The sequence below is a fragment of the Onychomys torridus genome, chromosome 15 (assembly GCF_903995425.1).
Source record: "Onychomys torridus chromosome 15, mOncTor1.1, whole genome shotgun sequence".
Taxonomy (NCBI): Eukaryota; Metazoa; Chordata; class Mammalia; order Rodentia; family Cricetidae; genus Onychomys; species Onychomys torridus.
The window spans coordinates 43737120-43758978 of NC_050457.1; the positions used below are offsets into that span (position 1 = coordinate 43737120).

General features: G+C 38.6%; 1 pseudogene; it reads left to right on the plus strand.

The window, feature by feature from the left end:
• The first annotated feature begins 744 nt into the window (after positions 1 to 744).
• Positions 745 to 21003, plus strand: LOC118596173 (annotated as a pseudogene).
• Positions 21004 to 21859: the final 856 nt, after the last annotated feature.

Consider the following 21859-nt stretch of genomic DNA (forward strand, 5'->3'; position numbering starts at 1 on the left):
CAGAACGCAGAAGGTAGGAGTGTTGGGAAGCATAGATGAGGTGAAGGGCCTATAAATCCAGATGCTGAGGTGGTATCAGCACTTTCAGATGCATGACTCACTAGGTACTGAGCTACAGAATTGAAGCAATGCAAGTTCATCTAACGCTATCTTCTCCCCTTGTGCAGAACTGAATTAATCATGTGTAGTTTCATGCAAACATTTATGATAGAAAAGAAATTGTATTAAAGAACTCAGTTGGCTTTGTGACCGTACATTCACAAAATGCTGCCACTGGTCACAAGCTTCTTTTACAACTTAAGAACAAAATTAAGTTAAACATACCATAAAACAAATCAGAAATAAGACACAGAAAACACTTGGCTCCCTTGATTTTTAATGAATAAGAGAACTAATAGAAGAGAGGCTTATTTTTCTTGGATGTTTTGTGATTTAAGTTGTTTTGCCTTTTTCTTGGGAGAAAAGCGGGTGTCTCAGCTCAAGAGATAAAATTTTGCACTGGGAAGTGGTGAGCCAATATAATTCACACCCCACCCTCACACCAATCATCAGTAAACACAATTGAAGTGGTTTTCCTGCAAGAAAAGGCCCTAAAAACTCACGACTGGGGAAATTTAAACCTGATGTTTTTCATCCTTTCCAATTCTCCTCTGTTGCAACATTTGATTCTGTCCTCTGCCTCTGTGCCCGTGGGTTGCCCTGTGCTCTCTCTGGTTGTTGGGGATTAGGAGGTCCAGGTAGGGCATGCCTGATACTGAGATCACCCTACTACTCCTCTTCCATCCCGAGATGCTCACTCGCTCTCTTGTATGTGTTCTCTCTCTCACTGAATGTTCTTATGCCTGTCAAAGATGCCATCAATCTCCGTTCACACAGCTTAAAACTTCAGAGTGAATCCTGCCAACTTCTTTTTGCTCCTCAAATCCACCCTGTTCCCAGTTCTCTCAATTCCTCTTTATAATGGCTTTCCCATCTGTCTCCTCTCTTGCCCTCTCTCCCTATCTGTTCCCCTCTGCCCACTCCAAACCCTTCCCAATTCATAGTGTTGCAGAGCATAGTCATGCACACAGCGACCTGGAATCTACCCCAACTGCCCCCATGTCTCTTACCTCTTAACTGAGTAAACTGATTTGATTTTCTAAGTCATGAGCGCCTCAATTACATAGTTTCATTTCTAACATATTAATAATAACACTCAACCATAAGTTACTGAACAAAATATGCACAAACTATTTAGGATACTGTAGGACATGAGATAAGTGCCCAGTATGTAGAGTTACTATCTAAGATATCGCTTGAGTGGCTGAGACCACAAGGCTGATGTTCTGAGCATCGGCATGAACCTGAAGGCCTTTCAAAGGCCACTAGTACCATTGAAGTGCTCTGCTCCAATAAGAGTAGGGTGTTAGATAGCTTGAAGGATGGCATACACAACAGGGAGACAGTGGAGGACTGGAAGAAACCTTCATCATGCACTTCTAGGACAACTTCCATTCAGTCAACCAGGACCTCAGTGAGCTAGAACATCTGAGCAGCTTGGTAGGCAAGCTATCAGAGAACTACTCTATTCACAACTCTAGGCTGTTGAGCCCGGATCTGTGCAGGACAAACTCTGCTCTATAGCCAACTTCTGCCCACATGCAAATGGTCCAAGAAACCTCAGTACCACACAGACTTAGCATCTGGCCTTTTGATTCAACAGTCCTTGAAGAGCTCTGCAAAACAGATGGACCTGTCTGCCAAGTGTTGACTGAAGGCTCAGCCCACCACTTTAGCTCTACTGTCTCAATTTGTAAACGACGCCATCAGCCACATTGATATGATGTTTCCAGCAATGTTCATCCTCTTATCAATACCCAATGGGACTTCAGCAATGCTTCTGATGACCTTGGGAAAGGTGTTGAAAGTGATTGTCACAGTGTGGAGCTGTTCACATCATCATGGGGAGCAGTTCATCAGTTGCCCAAATTGAAAAGGTAAAATGAGAACGTCTGCATAGAAGACAGTAAAACTGGCATATGGTCCAAATGCAACTATCATGAATTCCAGAAAGTGATAGACCATACCACCACTGCCTGACTCCACTATCAGCTACCCTGATGCCAGACATTGTGGTCAGGTCCTTCATGATTTGGTTGAGAAGCTGCGTAAAGTTGTTGCAGGCCCGTGCCAACGCTGAGGGAAGTTTCTGCAAGATGGCTTTCTGTCCAGACGTGGAGAGACTTCTGAACTCTGGAAGCCTTGCACAACACCTGCCAGCAGGGACCCCAGTCCATTCACTGTCCTGCTCATAGTTCCAGCACCTTCCCGGATCAGCCCTGTCTACTCACCACACAGATGTCTGTAGGGCATTTTCCCTCTGTCCATCCCTACAGGCAAAACTGTCACCTGTTAGCAGTGCATCACAGAATGGCCTGCAACGTGATGTTCTTTTGTGTGTGCTGGCATCCCTGTGAGTTGCCGCCCCACCCCCACCTGGGTCTATTGTTTTCTTGTGCCCACTGGAATGAGTGAGTCCTTTATTCTTGTGTTGAGGTTGCTTGACTGAGTTTTGTAACTTATTTTTACAAACAATAAACCTTTTGTACCCCGAAAAAAAGGTAGCACATGAAAGAGGGGTTCTATACAGTATCAGTTTTCATATGTCATATATATATATGTATATGTATATGTATATACACATTACACTAATAACATAATATTCTATCTCATAAGTAATGTTCTTTAAGTGTTGCAAAATCTGGATCCATCCTGCTTTTGAGAATGAAAGTTTGAAGCTTGTGGTGCAGGTCAGGACACACTGTCACTGTTTAACGACTGTGGATCCTCAATATCCCTCCTTATTTTGGTGGCTGTTCTAGGAGTACAACATGTCAACCCTTCTTATTTAACATTCATTTCAGTTGTGTTTGTAGCAAACAACCTTGAAGGGTTAGACGGCGATTTCAAGGCAAAGACTAGCCCTGGTTTCCATTTGTTAAACAGTGACGCTCTCTCAAGCTCTAGGTTCCTTAGCTGTGATGCAAAACCTCTGCATGGACTCCATGGGACATAAGGACGGGGAAGCTAACACAGATATTCTGGTGTTTGTGTGGCTTGTTCTACTGTGAGTAATAATCCCTTTCCTCTAACACAGAAATCTTGTATCTTCTGGTGAAACCATAAACAGTAACATATCTGTGTCTCCATTCCTTCTAGTTTCCACGAGAAATACTTGTCTATTGAGACATAAGTCTTCCTTTGTTGTAAACAAGGGAGTAGCTTGAGAGGTAAATAGCAAGTCTGTGCTGGCATATAAATCATTAGTATCTCTTGCATGCCATATTTGTTTCAGACCTTTGTTTAACCAGAAAGTGTGTATATGTGTGTGTGTGTATATATATATATATATATATATATATATATATATATATATATATATATATGTGTGTGTGTGTGTGTGTGTAGATTAAAATTGTAAACATATATAATTGTATACATTTATAACTATATATATATATGTATACATATATAAACAAGTCTCAGGAAGTTCTTACAAAGCTCAGGAAATTCCTGAAACATACAAGATTCCTAATTGTCCTTCCTAAGTTTACACAATAAGCAATGACTGTTGGGGAGAGGAAATCCTCCGACCTTTCTAACTGCCCGCAAGTTATGTAAAGAATTCCAGGATGCAGGTTTCCGTAGTCACTACCCAGGCTGCAGTGGGGGTCTTCAGTGACGCAGCTGCCTTTGTGTCCTCCACGTTTCTGTAAATAATGCCAGTAAACTCATCAGTTTTCCAAGTTGGAATTCGGACTTATCAGGTTGGTCTTTCACTGATGCCCTTTCTGGGATGAATATATTTCTGTTAACATCTCCCCAGGAACTGGCTTATAGAAATACAGTAAGAAGAGTGATAGCCAGAAGGCACCTGCTTCTAATAAACAATTGTTTTGATCACTTTAAAGTATGCTTCAATGTGTGTGAAGCTTTTGGCAATTGGTAAGGGTTGGGCTGGGGTGGTATTTTTAGCCTGCAGACTTTTCTGCTCTACTTCAGTTCTCCAGTGCACTGGATTCTCATGGTTAGCCAATATCCCTCTGCTATATCTAATCCACAGACCAGAACAAATCATGACCATGTTTCCAAAGACAAGAGTAAGTTTTCTCTCAGTTCCATGTCAATAGATCAAGACAAGAGTAAGTTTTCTCTCAGTTCCATGTCAATAGATCAAAAGGAATCCCAGATATCTGCTAGGATAACCCCCCTTTAATTGTGAATTTACAGCTATTAATCGGTAATGCAATTGACTAAAAGTTTGATATAAAAATTAGGTAGTATTTTTAAATTTTAACCCAGAAAATAAGTCTCTATCAAATTTACTATTTGTAACACACCCCATTTTCTTTATCAGGAACTCATTTTGGCATTGCTCACGATGAGAAGGGCGGCAGCAAGGACTGGTTCCGGAAACAGACCATCCCGCAAGTTCTGGAGACAGCTGATGGGTTCTATTTCAGTGACCTTTCACACTCTGAACTGCACTCTCCCAGAAGCTGGTGCCTAAAACTCGTCTGCAGTAATATAATGGATTTGTTTTTGGTTTGGGTATTTTCTTATTTTATTTTGGGATTTTTTTTATAACAATATTGCTGCCTAAATAAGGCCTGAACAGTATTAATGTCCATAGACATATTAATGCAGAAGGAGAATTCTCACTGCATACCACCCCTAGACTAAGAGCTACAGGCAACTAATGACTGCAAGGAGAGGGAGAGATTTAAACAACTCTCTCAGGGATTGGTCCTCTAATTATCCCATACAAAGTAGCCCTGAAATCCTGTACACACAAGCCACAATGAATGGACTCAGCATGCTGTATTTACAGATTGATGAATATATATGTGATATACATCTCATAGTATAAAAAGAGATCATCAATTTAAGAGGGAGTGGGTGAAAGATGTATGGGAGGTCTTGAAAGGAGGGGGCTTGGTTGGAGATGGAGCAGGGACAGGCAAAGTGATGTAACTATGTTTTAATTTCAAAAAGATTAAATTCCAAGTAACCCAAGCAAACATGAACCCAACCTTGAAGCGCATGGAATTGCCCAATTCCCTTCTCTGTAATAGATCTTTCAGATGAAATACTGGATACTCAGTATTTGAATTTCTGTTAAAGAAAAAAAAATTTTTTTCTGAAGGCATCTCCCTGCATGAGACATCTGAGCAGTAAATTTTACTCTGTTACTGATTTAAAATTCAATTTAACTGAATTTAGCACTTTTATTTAATAAATTTGACAGTGCATTTCTTCTAAATATGGGCTTTAGCAAACAAAAATCACCATTTCTCTGTTCCTCTAATTAAAATGAAGACATTTTTGGGTACATCTCCCCCCTCCCTATTTTAAGAAAGATGTTCTTTGAGTGTTCCCTAGAATGGTATTTTTCAGAACATTCTCCCTGATCATTAAATTAAATAACTTGGATACTGATGAAAAAGTCTGTTCATAGGTGTCCCATATGTCCTACTTAGTAGCTATGTTCTCAAGTTCCCAGGAAAATCAGATGCACTATTCATAAAAACTAAAGGACACTACCAATTTGAACCTCAGTTAAATCCTGATATGTCTTCACTACAAAATCTATTGCTTTGAGCAATGACCTCAACAAAGTGAGTCATTAAGAAAATGCTGAGAAGTCAGAGAACTGAAAGATAACTGAATTTTTAATCAAATTGTTAGTTACAATAACTCTTTTTCCCAATGCATTTCCAAAAATTATTTTATATTTATTTACCAGAATTTGAATAAATCTTTCTTTCTTTCTTTCTTCCTTTCTTCCTTCCTTCCTTCCTTCCTTCCTTCCTTCCTTCCTTTCTTTCTTTCTTTCTTTCTTTCTTTCTTTCTTTTTGCTTTCTCTCTCTCTCTCTCTCTCTCTCTCTCTCTCTCTCTCTCCCTCCCTTCCTTCCTTCCATTCTTTCTTTTTTTGGGGGGAGGAGGGTTTGAGACAGGGTTTCTCTGTGTAGTTTTGGTGCCTGTTCTGGATCTCACTCTGTAGCCCAGGCTGGCCTCCAACTCACAGAGATCTGCCTGGCTCTGCCTTCTGAGTGCTGGGATCAAAGGCATGTGCCACCACTGGCCAGCCAGAATTTGAATTTTTAAAAAGCCATGAAAGGTAGTTTTTAAACCCTTCAAATAATTTTCCCAAAATGGTTGTTGGTTTGCTCATTTTTAGACTCAGCCCTGAAGATGACTTATCATTTGCAATAACTAAATATTTTTAAGTTTTGTTTGCTCTTATGGCATAGGGGATTGAAGTTGAAGACTCGTACATGCTAGTCAGTTGCTTTACCAATTAATTGCATCACATGCCCTGCAATACCTTTACATTGTTTGGTCTTCAAAATCTATCCTAATTGCAAATATTGCTTTGCATGATAAGAAATACAGACGGGTTTAACAGCTTTTATCTGATTTAACAAAATTTTGTTATATCAGCAGGGCAGTAGTGGTGGCACACAGCACTTGGAAGGCAGAGGCAGGTAGATCTCTAAGTTCAAGGCCAGACTGGTCTACATAGTGAGTTCCAGGACAGCCAAGGTTACACAGAGAAATCCTGTCTTGAAAAACCAATGTGTGTGTGTGTGTGTGTGTGTGTGTGTGTGTGTGTGTGTGTGTGTGTATCACTATTGGTATATGATGTAATTTCGAAAGCTACTTTAGATAGTAAATCATTTTTCTCTTACAAAATATTAATCTCTCTGATTGCTTCCTCATCTGGACAGTAATACAATGTTTGAGAGAGGTCTTAGTTACTTTTCTACTTCTGTGATAAAACTTCATGACCATGGTAGCTTATAAAGGCAAGGGTTTAATCTGAGCTTATGGTTCCTGATTGTTAGGGTCCAAAATTGCAGAGACAGCATAGTGCTAGGCATGGTGACTGAAGCTGAAAGCTGAGGGCTGGGCTCACATTGTGAACTGGAAACAGGAAAGAGAGAGAGAGAGAACAAAGCAGGAATGGCATATGGCTTTTGAACCTCAAAGCCTGTCCCCAGCAACGTACTTCCTCCAGCAAGGTCACACACACACTTCCTAAACTTACTCAAACAGTGTCACCAACTGGTAACCAAGTATTCAAACATCTGAAGCTATAGGGGGCATTCCCATGAAAACATCACAAGGGAAATCATTTTTCTATTTTTAAAAGATTTATTTTATTTTTAATTATGTATATGAGTGGGGGTATGCATTTGAATGTGGGTGCTTGGGGAGGCCAGGGCAATAATTTTTCAGGAGCTGGAGTTACAGACAATTATAAGCCACTCAACATGAAGCTGGTTCTTCTGCAAGAGCAGTACACACTCTGTACTCCTGAGCCATCTGTCCAGCCTCATGAAGGTATGCATTTAAATGATGAATATGAAGAAGTTGGCATTGCTGCTTGGCCTATGTACATTAAAGTGCTTAATAAACATGAGCAGTTATTATTGTTTCTCGTTTTTATTTTATTGTTTCTAAAACTACCCTTTCATTTATAAAATGAAACCTTCTGGAGGATTGTAATAAGGGAAGTATTTCCCAAAGGAAGTGTTCCTAATTTTAAGTCCTGTGTTGTGATCTGTTGTTGATCTGTAATTCAAACTGGTTGAAGGGTCTGCATTCTTACTCGCTAAGTATGACCATCTTATTCGGATATATGCAGACTTGAGCAAGCAGAAGTCCCTAGTTTTCTGCTTCCCTAATCAGCTTAAAGACATGTAAAGCCAAACTTGCAGCACAATGCTATGAACGACAGGAAATCATGCTGTAAATGCTCCCTTTCTTCTCTTGATATCTGCTGAAAATCTTAACTCTACCAAATATAGGTTAACCTAGCCCGATCCCTTTAATGTAATAAGCACAGATATGGAACAAGCAGGTGACTTAATGAGCCATCTTTCTGCCACGTCATGAGCTGCAGCCCAGTGTTGTTCAAACAATGAATAAGAGACAGTGGCAGAGCTTGTCCTTGGGTGTTGGCCTTCAAGGAAGTTGATCAGTTTTATTTATCCCTTGGGCTATGCCTTTTGGGAGACCCAACTGAACATCTGGCATACTTTTCAGGGCTTCTCCTCCTTAGCAGAACTTGATCTTCCTTCTTTTTCTCTGTATCTTGAGACTGCCAAGATCTTGGAATAGCTCTTGGTTCTATGTATAAATCCTCCCTAAGAACAGAGTCATAGTCTTCACTGACTTCTCTGAACTTGTTTCGGGGGAAATGGTGTCCTAAGTCTTTGGTGCTTTCAAATCTCTAGAATGCCTTCAAGCAATTAAAAGAAAAGCCATTTTACTCATATTTTTATGTGTGAGCACAATGGCACCCAAGTTCCAGCACTCTGGAAATGGAGGTAAGAGGACCCCTGAACCCAGCAGCCTGAGATTAGCATGGGTAAAGTGATGATAATCCATCTCAAAACAAAAACAACACAAATTTCCATTTGTTCCCATTGGGGTGGTCCATCTGAAGTGAGATGCCCCACAAAGACGCAAAAGCGCAAGACTTTTACTTGTCCATCTCGTCAGTGGCCTTCAGTTTTCTTCCTCTTTCAGTCTTCTCTGTCACCACACTCTTAGGAGACACATGTCTAGATCAGGTGAAACACCTTTGCATACTACTTTGTCTCAAAATATTTAGGATTCTATATTTATATATTTCAAATTAGATAATACTGCTTCTCCAGTCTGAGCCCAGCCTGAATTTAAGGGAAAAAAAGATGCCCATAGTTCACAATTCTCTGTCTCTTCTTCCGTTTCTCCCTCCACCCCTCCCTCCTCCTTTCTTTCCCTCTGTCCTACCTCTCTCAGAGGTGTGTGTGTGTGTGTGTGTGTGTGTGTGTGTGTGTGTTCATGTTTCTGTGCATGCATGACTGTGTATGTGCAATTGCATGCAATGACCAGAGGACAACTTTGGTGTCATTTTTCAGGAGATTTACACCTTTCATATTTTGTCTGACACAGGTTTCTTACTGGGACCTGGACTAGTCACTTAGGCCATGCTGACTGAGCCAGTGAGTCCCACTACTCTGCATATCTCTATTTCTGTATCCCTCGTATTGCAAGCAAACACAATTATACCCAAGTTTTAACATGAGGTCTGGGAATCCAAACATAGATCCTAATGCTTGTGGGGCAAGTAGTTTACAAATTAAGCTATATACAGCCCAGTGTAGTTTTTTTAGGAAAAAAAAATTATTGATCAATAAAAGTTGAACTACTTACATGAAAATACATCAGTGTATACCTGAATGTAGCTGGAGTTTTCTCCAGTCCCACTGGGGCCTGCAGCTGCTCAGACCCAAATAAACACACAGACACTTATAGTAATTAAAATTGTTTGGCCTAATGGCTCAGACTTCTTGCTAGATCCTACACTTAAATTAACCCATAATTCTTATTTATGTTTAGCCACATGGCTTTTCTCAGTTCTGCCTTCATATCTTGTTTCCTCTGTGTCTGGCTGGTGACTCCTTACTCAGCCTTCCTGTTCCCAAAATTCTCCTTTTTCTTTGTCCTGCCTATAATTCCTTCCTGGCTACTAGCCAATCAGCACTTTATTTATTAACCAATCAGAGCAACATATTTACAGCATACAGAGTAATAGCCACAGCACTTCTCCTTTTCTTTCTTTTTTTTTCAAAAAGGAAGGTTTTAATTTTAACATAGTAAAATTAAATATAACAAAACAACTATCAAGCAATAATTATAGTTATAATATCTAGTCTATTTATAATATCTAATCTAATGGTATTTGGCAAAATTAAAGAAGATATCCTATCTATCCTATATTTGTGAGTCTAAGGTTTCATATCTAACTTATCTTTTATCATAACTAAGGAAATTGTAACTATCTAGTCTTCAACTACATCAAAGACCTCAGAAGGATATAATATTACCTAAGTGCATTATAATCAACCTATAAAAATGTAGAATGACAGAGACATCAGGCTGCATGGACAGTCATCCAAAGTTCCTCTGTAAAGTTGGGGCATCTGTCTTCAGCCCACAGGTCTAGAGTCTCTCAGTCATTTCTCTCTGTGTCCTGAAGAATATCTGGCAGTTTCCTTTGCAAAGCAGGAACTTGAAGGACCATTTTGCCAAGCAAAGTTCAATGGTCAACTTCTAAGGTTTTGAACAAATTATTCAGTTCATCATTTTTTACCCCAGCAATAGTTTGTAGATGGGAAATATCTAAATACTTCAACACCTGAAGTCTTGATCTTTCACAAAATCTCAAGTGTATGTGGAGTATGTTTATATTAATAATGTATATGGTATGAATTTCCAATATATATTGTCCTACTTACCTAAATGATTTTAACCTTTCATAGGTCACTTTTCATTACACCATTCATCATCTTGAACTGGCTTTGTGTATGACTTTGGTAGTCTGGCTCCTCTTAAGACATCAAATTGAATCCTATTATTTTATAATGACTTGAAGTTACATATAAGTGTATATATGCAAATACTCCAGTGCTAGGCGTGAGAAACTTCCTTTTGAATTGTTGGTCACAAGAGTCCAAAACAGTCCCTAAATAATACTGGCTATTGACATGGCTTTTGGCTGCCTCTCAGAGGTTAAAGGTAAGGCCTTATTGCTTAAGAAACCACACTCTTTGGACATAGGAATCAAAAAATTCAAGTTAGATATGACTTTCATAGAACCAGAATGTGGTATGAAATTTTCCAAAGGAGAGAAGCAATCAATAGTCCTACCCTGCTGTGGTATGTATGAACCAACAAAACTAGCACAGTGAGATATACCTAAAGGTGCAACAGTGGCACTCATATCTTGGCAGTAAATGACAACTCTAATTGGACTTATGGCCCAATCAACAGGAGGGAAATCATGCCTACTTTTGGAAATGTAGCCAAATGTGAGGGCTAATAAGGTCATGGCTCTTAAAGGAAAACCTAACACCACCACTCTACTAAACCAGCATTATTCTGAACTGCTCTCTACAACAATCCCTCTGCCCACAAATAAGTGGAGCTCTTGATCCTTGTCATTAAAGCTTTTCTTGGTAACAGATGGAGACCATTACAGAAAACCATAACTGGTCAAAATGCAGTGAACAATTGATTGTGTGGTGTCAAGCTTTAATGTATGCATCTATGACACAACTCCTGTATCTAAGGCTCAGGGTACATCAAAGACCAGGGGGCAGAAAGACTATAAGAGGCAGAGGGCCAGGAAGTCTGCTATGACACTGTGTCTTCTAGAAATGACAAAGCAGATATACTCATAATACCCAACAGTATGGCTGCCTAAACAAGGTCTGGACAATGGCACCACATAGACACAACAACATGAAAGGGTGAAATCTCACAGAGCCCCATTCATAGACAAAAATTACAAACAACTAATAATTAAGAGAGAAAATTAGTCTTTCCTAGGGATGATACCCCTAGTTGGTCATCCTACCAAGTGATCAAACCTGAAATTGTATACACAACAAGCAGCAGTAAATGGACTAGGTAGGTTGCATATATATATATATATATATATATATATATATATATATATATATATATATATATATATATATATATATATATACACAACCATGAATCTAAGAGGAAATAATGAAATAAGGGGTTGAACATAGGAAGGGTGGGAGAGAGGGGACATGGGAAGTGTTGAAGGGAGGAATGGTATAATTATATTTTAATTAAAACTTAAAAAAAATTTAAAAGACAGAAAATTGACCTCAATTGTAATTATTGCATGGAGAAAGTTAGTCTGCAGTGCAGACATACATTGAATCACAGTAAGACTTAGCTAGATTTCATCTACTGCTTAAGGTCTCTTGATGAGTAACTTGTTTACATTATGAAAGACTCTGACAACTAAAAAGTCTAATCCAATAGAGTCTCTACTTTGGTATAATCTAATAGAAAATAATTTTAGAATTTATCGTTCCAGTTTTTATTATATCAAGAACACAATCAGATAATCAAGAGGTCAACATATTTCTCTTTAGTCTTAGATGATCAAGAAATTGTAGATACTACCAAAAATCCAATCCACTGTCAGCAGATATCAAGCAAACAGCTCAGTTCTAGTGGTTCAATTTCTCTTGCTTCCTGATCCTTCTTCCCTCACAAATACATGGTTATGCTTCCTGAAAAGATTCCCCACAAGCCACCTGCTTGCAAATTTCCTCCCCAAGACCTACTTTCTTGTTATCCCAACCCTTGGCATCAGAATTATAATATTTCAGAAACCAATCACTATAGGAGTGCTATTTTAAATCTTAAGTCCAAATGCTTAACTGGTGTATTTTATTTGACAAAGTAACAAGTTCCATTGCAACATTTTACACCTGCAAATAATGTATTTTTATTACATCTGCTCCTCTCTTTGCCACCCTAATGTTCTATCTTCCTTCCCATTATCCCTTCCATTATAGTTTTTCTTTTATTCACATGTCTCTTTTTTCCTCTCCAAATTTCACATTTTGTGGTACATGTTTATCTGTCTGGCCACTTCACTTATGTGATGATAATTCCAGTAAATTCCATTTCCTTGCAAATAATATAATTTCATCTATTTTTGTATCAGAATAAAACCCCATTTTTTTTATCCACTTATCTTTTGACTATCATTTAGTTTGATTCCTTAAGTTAACTATTGTCTACAGTGCTGCAGTAACCATGGCTATGATCTCTATACTAAACTGATTTTGACTCTTTGGGATTTCTACTCAGTAGTAAAGATGGATCATTTGGCAACTCTTTTGTGGAGTTTCATATTTTTATTATGAAATGTATGCTCTGGATTATTTTGAAGTTAAGATATTGCTTACCTTTCTGCTCACAGGTCTTGCTAGGCCAGCCACCAACTCATGGTCTCTCCTTGGGCACTTTATTTAAAGTCTCATTTTAGACTGTCTAGGAAATTGGGTACAAGCGCCACACTGGAGACCTTTGTAAATCACATTAAAGCCACACTAACTCAGTTTAAGCTGGGTTGGCTGTATTTCATGCCCCTATTTAAATCTCTTGCTTTTTAATCATTCTGAGTTTTGTTGTTTTATTAAAAGATAAATTATAGCACTATAACCTTGATACTGAACAAAATATGTGAGATAAAAGTCAATGCAAAGATAAGAAACACATGAATTAAGGAAGTTAGAATTTTGTCTTATAGCCATGTTACTGCAATAGTCACTGAGGGAGGTAAGTGTGATCTGACACTGTGTCCACCCTGTGCATCAATCAATAAGTCCTGATAGCAAGGATGCTGGCTTGGAAGGTAAGTTTGGCTCTGGGCATTATTTGGGTGTCATGGTAACAGAAGAACCAGACTCTCATTATATACTAGCACAAATCACTTATTCAAGCTCTTGGCATGTACCTCTAATTCTTAAGGGGATTAACTTGTGGAATATGTTTCAATTCATCAGTTTTATCATGTATTCAAACCTGGAGAGATTTTGTGGTTTGTTAGTACCATGTTTTTGGTGGATTTTAGAATTAAAGATTTAGAACCTGGTGTTGGTCTTGTGTTACGATTATTATCTGACTTTCTTCTTTCCGAACTTCACGATGATTAGCTGTGTGATCAGGAGCTGTGGTTTACCCTGTATATCTTGAAGCCTCCCATTAAAGAATTCACAGGTAGTGTGTTAGTAGTAAGTAACTCAGAATCTAATTAGAGCTTGGTGAGCTTTCAGAACTCAACTAACTAAACCTTTGTATTTTTAAAAAGAAGAAATGTAAGCCTTGAGTGGTAGGAAATAAATTATTTATTGGAGGACTAACCACAAAATAAGCTAATTAGAATGAAAACAAATGTAAGAACTCAAAAAATAACTTATTTCCTGTCTGTTTCATACAATTAATTGAATCCAATTAAAAAGTAAAATGCCCATGATTAATTAAGAAACTCTGATTATCATGAAGCACTGTCTTACAGAATGTCTTCTTATGGTTATAAATCTTGTCTTACATATTTCTATTTCCCAAACATTCTTTCTTCTTTAGTAAAAAACTGTATTCTAGTCTTGTTTGCATATAAGGGAAAACAAGGATTGCTTCTTTCTTTAGAGGAGGCACCTAAAGATAAGTAAAATTCTGTATCATTTATGAAATGTGTCCACATATTTTAACTAGCATTTTTCTAACTGATAGCTGTGAATATGGAGTTAACACACTTTTTTTCTTTCCCCTGACCCAAAACTTTACATTTATTTCTTGACATTTGCCGACAAATATATACTTCATCAGGTAGATATGAGCAATGTTTTTTTTCCTGGTAAGTTCTTACTCTTTGATGAACACACTGCTTTTAAAATTATAATGTAAGTCTCAATAATATTTTGTTAGGTGGTACCATGGGAGAGGATAATTAGCTTTTTTATCACATCTGTATTTATCCCTTTTGCTGAGTGTTTCCTTTGGTAAATGTCAAATAAAATTCTAGACTGAATAAAATGAGTTGCAAACAGAAACAGATGGCTCATGGTATGGGCCTCCATGTTTGCGCAGAACCTAGGCTTGAAGAGGGCTCTGTGCTTATTTTAATGCTCATTGTCATTGTCTTAAAGCCTTAGATTTTAAAAAAGCACTTTGCTTTTAAATTTTGTATTGGAACTTGTGAACTAAGTAGCCATTCCTGCTCAGCAGTGTCCTGAATAATCATCAATCATCAAATTATTTTCATTTCACAATTAAAATAATTATCAAATTATATTTTGTTTATGAACTTCAGTTAAAGAATGCTTGAGAACTAGTGTCAGATCCAATACTGCTGCCTCTCTCCCACCTCCTGGCTCCCAGTGCCAACTGGTGAGGGGATTTCTAGACCATGAAAACTCAGGCCAAACTTTCCTAGTCTTGTTAGCTTATGGAATGACCAGAACCCGAAAACTCAGCCTAAACTTCTCTATTCTCCCTGGCTCCCAATTCTGAGAGGTAAGAGGTCTGAGCATTCCAACTCCCTGTCTACACTTTAAAATTTCCCCTAGATCAGCATGTTAACAGGCACATCCGCAGAAGAGGAAAAGATAGGAAGAATTAATATCGTGAAAACGAATGTCCTACCAAAAGCAATGTAGATATTCAATGCAATCCCAATCAAAGTACCAGGATCTTTCTGTGCAGACATTTTAAAAATCATAAGTCTGTGTGTAGAATCGCTAAAGGTCAAGGACAGACGAAACAACCCTGAATAAAAGGAGTGCAGTGGGAAGTAGTACCACACCTGATTCCAATTATACTGCAGAGCCAGGGTAATAAAAACAGCGAGGTACTAGCACTAAAAACAGACCTATAAATCAATGAACTAGAACAGAAGACTCAAAAGTAAGTCCACCAAACTACAACTGCATTATCTTGGTAAAGATGTCAAAAGATATACTTGAGAAAAAAACATCAACGAATGGTGTTTGGAAGCATGGACTTAAACGTGCAGAAACAGGAAACTAGATCCTTATCTCTTGCCTTATACAAAAATCAACTACAAGTAGATCAAAGACCTCTATATAAGATATGATAACCTAAAAACTGCTAGGAAAAAAAGTGGAAGCACAGTTCAGTGATAGCCAGGACTTTCTGAGATAAAGCCAGCCATCAATAAACAGGACCTCATGAAACTCAAGTTCCTATATAGAAAAGGAAAATGTCAACTAGAAAGGTGGCAACTAACAGAATGGGAGAAAATATTTGCTAGAAACACTAACACAGGATTATTATATATAACATACAAAGAAGTAAAATAAACTGAACTTGTAGAAAACAACACAGTTAAAAGACGGGTTATGGATCTAAACAGGAAATTCTCAAAAGAAGAAATGCCAATAGCTAGTAAATACTTTAAAAAGAGTTTTTTAGAAAACAGGGTGGAGGGAACAGGAAGATAAATACAGAAGAAGGGTGGAGGAAGGTAAAACAACTGTAAAGATGTCTGAGAAAGTCTCTACCTAAAATATCTACAATATAAGTAAATTGATCTATAAACATATATGTACGGTTTAAATGAAACTTTTCTATATGGGCTGACAATGCTCCTTCTATAAGCTAAAGACCTCTAACCAAAATCCCAATAGCAAGGTCTGAGGAGCCCTGTTTTGAGTTATTGGTCAGGATTATCCAAGAGACTCCCAAAACATTACAGACTGTTTGTATTGCTTTTGGTTGGTCCAGGAGATGGAAGGTCAGTCCCTATTGCTGAAGACACCATGCACTTCAGACAGAGGGCTCAGAGGCTTCTGACCTGGAACTGACCCAAAGGCTTCCTCCCTCCCTGATCACTCACTCTCTTTCATGTCCCAGAAAGTGACGCACAAGCTTCCAAGGAGGCGAGCAATCAACAGTGCTACCCAGCTATATTTAACGATGGACCACAATGACCAGCACGGCATTAAGGGTCCAGTAGTGGCACGGTATACTTTATGGTAATCAATAGCTGTCTGATTGGATTTAGGACCCACTCAGCAGGAAAGAAATCATGCCTGGTTATGAGCTTGAGCTGAGTACCCAGGGCTGGTGAAGTTGTGGATCTTGGAGGGGGACGTACAGCCATCCCTTACAAAGCCATTGTAATACTTAGCTACATTCTAAATATTCATCCTCACGTTAACGAATAAGTGTGGTTCTCACTCCTCATCAAGGAAACTTGCCTTTGCAACTACAGAGACCATTATAGAAAACCACTGCCAATCAAAATGCAGAGTTATGGAGCTTTCAGTTCTCACATCTAAGGCTCAAAGATCATTTCAGAAAAGGGGGCAGAAAGATTGTAAGAGCTAAAGGAACAGAAGTTTTCTGTGGGGTTATGTCTCCCAGGAATGACAGAAGCTACACCCATCAACTCTTGTTTATGCTTCCTAAGCATGAGCTACACACAAACAGCAATAATAGAGATGCTAAAGTGGAGAGAGCAAAGCCCAAGTCAACCCTACACAAAGAACTAAGAAATGCTGAGAGCAGGTGAAGAGCACACAGCATCTCATACCAAATGGTCAACCCTGAAAACATACAGACAAGAAAATGATACAAACTGGGCAGTTAGTACTTACGTATTTAGGGTATGTAACATCTAGTGAAAAAAAGAGGCCATGCATTTGAGAATGACTTTTCAATAAAGAAAAGTCCAGTGATTTATTTATTATAACTATACTGAGTGTCTAATATTTACCAACCACTATTCTGGTTTATAAAATTACATCAATGAACATTCCAAAATTCCTGTGCTGATGAAGCTTATACTATGATGAGCTATTCAGTAGACAATAAATAGGTAAATTAGATGGTGTATGGGTCAGCTATAGATGTCTATGGCAGGGAACCGGGGAAGATCTGCTATAAATTTAAAACATTGATCCAGACAACATAAGGCAGGGAGTAATAGTTTCTCCCCTCAAAGAAATAATAGAATTGAAGAAATAGAAAATAAATGCCTACAAATAAAATAATCAGTCTCCATATACCACATCAATATCAAGTATCAATGAGTGACATACATATTAAATTCTAAAGGGACCAAGTAGAAAGATTGCTAAGCTTAGAGCATCAGAAGACAAATACTGTTTCTACTATAAATTGATTTGGTTGCAGATTTCCAGTCAATCAAATGCTTGATATCTGTTCAGTGTTTATGCAGCATAGGAAAGAATCTCAAAACTAAGTGTTCAGAGCATTTTTTGCTCATGAACCTGCCGTTTGAGCTAGGCCTGACAGAGATGATTACACTTGGTATAAATGGGCTCTCCCACAGGTTTCCTCATACAAGCCTGGCAGTTGACAGTGGTTATCAACTGAGCCTGAAATTGTAGCTGTTGACTATAGTGTGTGTGTGTGTGTGTGTGTGTGTGTGTGTGTGTGTGTGTGAGAGAGAGAGAGAGAGAGAGAGAGAGAGAGAGAGAGAGAGAGAGAGAGAGAGAGAGAGAGAGTCTTTTTTAGGTGTTTCAGGCTTCCCTATAACATGGTAAGGGGTAATATAGACACATGCAGAGGCAGAGCTAGATAGAAGTCATTGCTAATTATGATGCAGCCTTAGGAATTACACAGTGCTGTATTTGTCTTATTCTACTAATCAAGGCATACACAAAGACCAGTCTAGCTTCAAAATGGTGGGAGTGGTGGCAAAGGATAGCTGCCACTTCTTGACTTCTTGATGGAAGTGGAACGCATTTCCAATGAGAATGGGAGACCAGGAATTGTAGATGTAATTTTGAATGGTCTTATCAAATAAGAAACACAGAGCCAAATAAAGAGTTAAAAGCCCAAGAAGTCAGAGCACTAGCCAATAGCCTTTAGCTTACCAGTTGCTGCTGTCCTTCCCCTCAGAGAGAGACCTTCTCCTGTGTGTCTTTTTATTGACTTTCTGTTCTGCCTTCTCATTGGTTCTAAACTCAACCACATGACTTCCTCATCACTGCCTGTCTATACAGACCTCCAGGTATCTGTGGTTGGTACTGGGATTAAAGGCTTGTGTCTCCATGCTTGCTGTATCCTTGAACACACAGAGACTTTGCCTGCCATGTGATTGGATTAAGGGCATGTGCTAACACTGCAAGACTTCTGCTAAATGGCTTGCTATTAGCTCTGACCCCCAGGCAAGTTTATTTATAAACATACAAATAAAATCACATTTCAGCACAAATAAAATATTACCATAAGGAATAGTTCTGTGCTCACTTTTAGAATATATTTAACAGTCTTCAAGCCATTTTTATAATTGTACCTAATTCTAGTAAGAATTATCAATACCTCAGAGAACAAGAGTAAAATAAAATGTGAAAGTTAGTGGCTATCAAATAAAACAATGAAAGATACTTTTAAAAAATCGGTGATGTTGATCTTTAGGCACCCCAATCTTCTAAGGGTTTATTGCTCTGCGTGCAAATAATTTATATAAGAATCTGGATCCAACTATTTCTAGTAGTGACCCTTGGTAAATAAATATCTATGAGCTCATGTATGATCGCTGCTCCCATGTCCCTCGGTGTGTCTGAAACTCCCTGGGGATGCTCTCTTGTGTATATTTCTGCAACACTCACAGTGCTCCATTGGATATTCATGCTTCTTGTCCCCCACTTGGATCCACACAGCAGCTTTGTGCTTGGGGCTGCTCATAGGCAGAAGGAGGCAGAAGCACCTGCTCTGATGGGGGGCACTGCACACTACAGTTCATCTGGGGTATCCAAAGAGGATTTCTGGATGTTTGCTCTGGTTCCTGTAGGAAATTATTCCCAGAGTGCCAGTATTCTTCTGACTATAAGGGTGGTGTCATCTTTTGCCTTTTGATAGCACTGCCTCATAAATGTATATTCTTCTTTTCTCATTTTGTTCAAGCATAATTTTTTTAGATTTATTATTTGCTAATAATAAAAATACAGCCAAATGTTATGTAGCATATTTAACTATGCATCAGATATTTTATACACAGGTACACACAATGTCTCTGCTTCATGACCAGCATATGAGGCAGGTGCAGGCATTATCCTCATAAAACTGAACATTTGTGTTTATACAGTGAGCATATGACAATCAGGATTTGATTGCTAACATTTTAGATCTATAGCCATTGTCTTTATCCTCTGTGCTAGCCATTGTGTGGATTTGATCATGATACCCACTGTCCACTTGAAAGCATATCCAACATCCTCCTCTTGGGGGTTTAGTCAATGTGCATTGCTCTTAAGCCAATGGAGCAATTAGCTAATAGACTATGTGCTCACTGAATTCTCAGAATGTTGTGTTGTAATCATTCAAGCAAGTTTACTCTTATCCATGTATCTCAGTTTCATCTTCCAGCATTTGCTGTTGCTCAAGAATGTATTCTGTGCTTGAAAGCCTATGAGATGGAAGCTGTGGTGTACTGAGAGTAGTCAAGTGATCAGCAGAAGAAAGGCTTTCATGTGCTTAAAGAAAAAAAAGGGTAATTTTAGCCCTTCAACCAGCTCACGCATTAAAGACAGCTTCACTTTCAAGGACATATGACATGGCAAATATCTGATTAATTTTGAGCGGCAATGCTATGAAAGAAGAGGATTTCCAGTGTCCAAAATAGAAGTAACAATGTACCTGAATATCAGAGATGAAGTCACCAGACGTGGTGGTGAGCTGGAAAGTCCAATAGGCTCTTTCTTAAAATGGAACATCTAAAGTAGGATGCCTGTATTTTTGAAGATAAAAATAATGTGGTGTGAGCCTTACCCCTTCACTTGAAATTTATTCACACCTGTAAAGGCAGGCATTTCAAATTCCTGTTTTATCACTTAATCCTTAAAGACTCTGAACAAAAAAAGAATTTCTTTGCGTTGGGTTTATATAGATGCATTTATCCACTGTATTAATTAACTTTTGTTTGCAGTGGTGGAATCTAACACAAGCCTCATGAAAGTGAGCTGAGCACTCTTCCACCGAGCCACATCTTTAATATCAATACACTTATTTTTCTAATTACTAATGTTTATGTATTGTGTTATCATTTCACTCTCCATGTGATATAAATATCATTAAAAGAGACACCAAATTCTGAATTGTGATAGCATTTACTATATCTTCAATCTTCGGGATAAATTTTCCCTCCTGATTACTAAGTATCAGTCAAAAGTGAAATGTCAGAAGTCATTCTACGACCCCCAAAGAAACAACTGCTCACGCTGTTGATCTCAAAACTTCACACCACCTGTTGCTTTCACCATGTAGAAGTTTCCTGGTAGGTGTCCTCATACAACTGATAAAATTGCTTTCATTCTTTATCTTACAATGTAATGCAGTTCTCTGTGTTCTTAGAACCCTGAAAGAGCTAATTTTCTGAATATATTGCAGCCGTAATATTTGCTGCGATCATATATTTGTTTCCATTTCTCTCCAGATAGCAAGCAAGTGCAAAGTGGCATTTCTGAGGACCAGCTCGCTCCTGGGCATGTAGCAGTGACCAAAGGGCAGAAGCCTGTACGGAAGTCTGCCTCAGGTGAACTGAAGGGCTCTGTGAAGAATCCTGGCCTGGAAAGCAAATGAAATACATCTTTCATCCAGTGTGGGATAATCTTAACAGAAAATTACAAGGTCCCAAAGGACATAGCTTCCTGTGTGCTATGTAAGGAAAATGATCTGCTTTTAACTGTGCAGTCCTAAGTGACATCATAACCAATGTTGTATTTCAAAACAATAGCTTCTGACTAGGTGAAGCTGATGGCAATCTGGATGTTGAGCTAACCCGCACTGTGTAAGATCCTCTCCCAGATGAGGCTGGAGAACAGAGCATTGACTTGAATCAGCTGTGAACAAAGGCAAGGACTCATTTCATTCTGTTTAGACTTCTAATCACATTTTATGTCATGGTGTGTAGTAGGCAAGCATCCTGCTGTGTGAGCCCACTCCATGCCAAGCACCGACATTTTTCTTTTAAAGAAGAGCTGAATGGATTTCTTCACAGAGTATGTCCAGAGCACAGTAAATACATTCATCTATTGGCTTTGCTGTTGGACTTTGGGTTTTCTTATCCTCTGTCATCCACGAAGCATTGATTGTCTGTGTACAGATTAAAAGCATCAGAGCATTCAAAGCTAACAGCTCAAAGTGGGAATAACCCTTGACCTACCCATGAAGTACAGGCTGTCTTCTGTTTGCCCTAGATACCCTGAAGGATCTTCTGTGGGGCACCACACTTAATATATTTCCAAGAAGCCATTTCCCAACACTCTAGAACTTTCCTACCCACACTTCTCATTAGTTTCCAGCTACAGGATTATCACTCCTCTGTACCCAGTTCTCTCTCTCTCTCTCTCTCTCTCTCTCTCTCTCTCTCTCTCTCTCTCTCTCTCTCTCTCTCTCTCAAGACAGTGGCTACTTTCATAGACACTGGTGAAATGTA